This window comes from Gavialis gangeticus, unplaced genomic scaffold (assembly GCF_001723915.1).
Source record: "Gavialis gangeticus isolate Ggan-Ray unplaced genomic scaffold, GavGan_comp1, whole genome shotgun sequence".
NCBI classification, from domain to species: Eukaryota; Metazoa; Chordata; order Crocodylia; family Gavialidae; genus Gavialis; species Gavialis gangeticus.
Window position 1 is genome coordinate 28,286,225 of NW_017729006.1, and position 414 is coordinate 28,286,638.

The following is a 414-nucleotide window of genomic DNA, read 5'->3' on the forward strand; positions in this document are numbered from 1 at the left end:
AGCCTTCCATCAGAGGTGGTTCAAGCACCTACATTGAACAACTTCAAAAGTAAATTGGATGCTTATCTTTCTGGGATCCTATGACCCCAGCTGACTTCCTGCCCTTTGGGCTGGGGGCTGGACTCGATGATCTTCTGAGGTCCCTTCCAGCCCTAATGTCTATGAAATCTGTGAAATCTATGTGTCCCTGGGTGCTTGTGACACTGTGTGTGTTCAGGTGCGCCCTTCCTGGCACTGGGGCTTCTGCACAACATGGCAGTGTGCCCCAGTGAGGGCTCCTCCTCCCCTACAGCCTTGGCTCAGTCCACCACTGTAAACAATCGCAGGTGAAAATAGCGTAGCTGCCTCAACAGAGGGAAGAGAAGAGAAGAGAAGGCTGAGGGGGGACCTGGTGACCGTCTATAAACTCACTAG